This window comes from Rhinichthys klamathensis, unplaced genomic scaffold, assembly GCF_029890125.1.
Source record: "Rhinichthys klamathensis goyatoka isolate OS25496 unplaced genomic scaffold, OSU_Roscu_1.1 h1tg000740l_1, whole genome shotgun sequence".
Taxonomy (NCBI): domain Eukaryota; kingdom Metazoa; phylum Chordata; class Actinopteri; order Cypriniformes; family Leuciscidae; genus Rhinichthys; species Rhinichthys klamathensis.
The window spans coordinates 335,401-337,914 of NW_026607152.1; the positions used below are offsets into that span (position 1 = coordinate 335,401).

Sequence of the window (2,514 nt, forward strand, 5' to 3'; positions counted from 1 at the left end):
AGCTCATACACATCCACACCCACACATTCACCGTTCCACCAAATGCAATGCAAAATGCAATGTTTTCTGTGTTGTCTTAATGCAGTTTCTATATGAATATGGCTGAAAGGTCATTACAGTCTAAATGTAGCAACAAAAAGAAAAAGAAAAAAAAGAACAGAACATACATTGAAGTAATCATCTTCATCATCATCATCATCCCATCTATCTGAGCATTTCACTATGGTTAATAAATTTGAAGACAAGCATTTTGAGTCTGTAAAGTTTTTAAAAAATTATAATTAAAAAAAGCCCAAAGATCTGTATCTCTGCTAAATGAATTTAATATATGTTTGAGATGGCCTTTATCTTTTTTTCTTTTTCTTTTTCTTTTTCTTTTTCTTTTTCTTTTCTTCCAAATTATTGTTGTTTCAACTTACACTTATCAAATGTGAAAATCTGTAAAAGAAATGTGTCAAGAACTTGATATCAAACTCTGTAATTTTGAAAATTAAAAAAAATAATAATAATAATAATTCTCCACTCTGCTGCTACCATGGCTACAGCGCCGCGTAGTTGATGACGTCATCCGCCTGACGTTTGACGATTCGCGCCGAAAGATATCGGCTGGGAGTGAAAATGGCGATATCAGCGTTGGAGATCCGCTATGTCCTACTTATCATCAATCGTAAGTATTCCTAATTCTAATATTTATTAGCAGGGTTTTTTTTCTGGAGATGGATATTGCGGTGGCAGAGAAGTATAAACTTAGAAATTGTATGGGCTGAAACTGAAAGTTTAACACGTGTTTGGCAAAATAAATGCTATGTTGTTAACTGAGGTAAAGTTAGTGTGGGTGCTCATATAACGTTAGCCGTTGATAAGATTCAAATTAGAATTCTATTTATGTGTCTCTTTCTAGAGGAATTCGTAGAGGGTTAACGTTAACAAAAGTCATGGCCTAGAGAACATACAGTTCATGAGAATAAATGATGCTTCTCTGCCTTCAACGGCTCAAGAAGTCAATCGGCTCCAGAAAAAAAACCCTGGGGAATTTGAATTTGGGAGAAATTGGAGAAAGACATTTTTTTAATTGCGTTCACAACCAGGTTTCCTCTCCAGAGCCTTATCAATGGGCTTTGGAGGGTTGTAGCTTGCGTTCACAGCTGCAGGAAATGTCTTTCGAATAGTAACTTTAACGTTAGGGCACTGAGTTGCTGGGTGCTATTCTGCTTTAGTGATTGTAATTGTTTTTTCTTTAGGCTATATAACTTCTTTCTAGAAATCCCTCAAATGAAAAGTGACCTCGCCATTATTGCTCAAAAGGTAAGTTCCACTGATTTTCATTGCTTTTTAAAATTGTTTCTCAAGCAGAGCTGTAGAGACTTGTGATGTTGGGCTGATTGATAGTGTTTATTATTTGATGTATTTGCACTTTAATTTATTGAAGAGAATGACTATATTTTTGTTCTATGAACAAGACTGGAAGGAGTCCTGTGGAGGATCTAGATGTCTCCTTCTCGACTTTCGGAGAAGTGCAACCGGTGAGTAACCCCCTTGCATTTGTATTTATTTATTTAGTTTACTTGTTACTCAAACAGAGCTATATGGATTTTTATGATGTTTGGCTGATTTTTTTTTATTGATTTTTTATTTTATGTTTGGCTATGAATTTATTGACATGTTTAATGTTTTCCAAGCCCCCCCTGTAAATAGGAATCTATAGTGGCTTGCTTGGATGAATAAAAATTGTTGTAGAGTTTTACTAAGTTTCTTTCTTTAAGACTCCAGAGAGGAGACCGAGCCCTTTAAAGAGAGTCCCATGGTGACTGAGCGCTTTCGAGAGACACCACAGGTGTGTGTAATACCTCAGATTTTTCTGTACTTATTTTACTTAAGGCTCCAACTGAGCTATAGGGATTTTTATGTTGGGATAGTTAGTGGTAATATGTAATTTACTTGCCCCATATGCATACAATTGTTGAAGTTTTACAATTGAGATTAACAATGTTTTTCTTCTCTAACAAGACTGCAGCAACAGCTGAGACCACAGCGAAAACACAGGTGAATAACATTATGTAGTAAGGATGGGTATAAACTGTGTGCTTTGTAGGAGCCAATTAGTGTTATAAGAGACAATCATCCTTTCCTCCTGCCCCCCTTCACTCCTCTCCACCCACTGTCTTTTCTCCTACCCTACTCTCCATCCAACCTCCTCCTCTCCTTTAATAACGTTTAGGGCAATGATTAATTTGTTTAATATCTTTATCATTAATCTGCATTTATACATCATAACCTATTAACTTTTGGGAAGCTAAGCATAAGAATCAATATGAAACATGAAAAAGTTTCTAAAAGTTGCCAATAAATTAATATTGTGATGTGAAATTATTTTTCAGATTGAAGTTATAAAGGGCTCTGGGGTGTTTTGCCAGGCAGAAGCGTGGAAAGCAGCCCGCCTTGCCACCTCTGCCACTGCCATGGTGCCGAATCTGCTGCTGGGCACCTTTGATTTGGATACTTTGCTGAAAAGCA

At 36.3% G+C, this 2,514-nt stretch overlaps 1 long non-coding RNA gene across 1 annotated transcript; it reads left to right on the forward strand.

Annotated features, from left to right (window-relative positions):
• The first annotated feature begins 578 nt into the window (after positions 1-578).
• LOC130077442 (uncharacterized) lies at positions 579-1,529 on the forward strand. Its single transcript, XR_008805754.1, has 3 exons — positions 579-667; positions 1,262-1,305; positions 1,461-1,529. It is a non-coding gene; the product is annotated as an uncharacterized LOC130077442 (long non-coding RNA).
• The last annotated feature ends 985 nt before the right edge of the window (positions 1,530-2,514 follow it).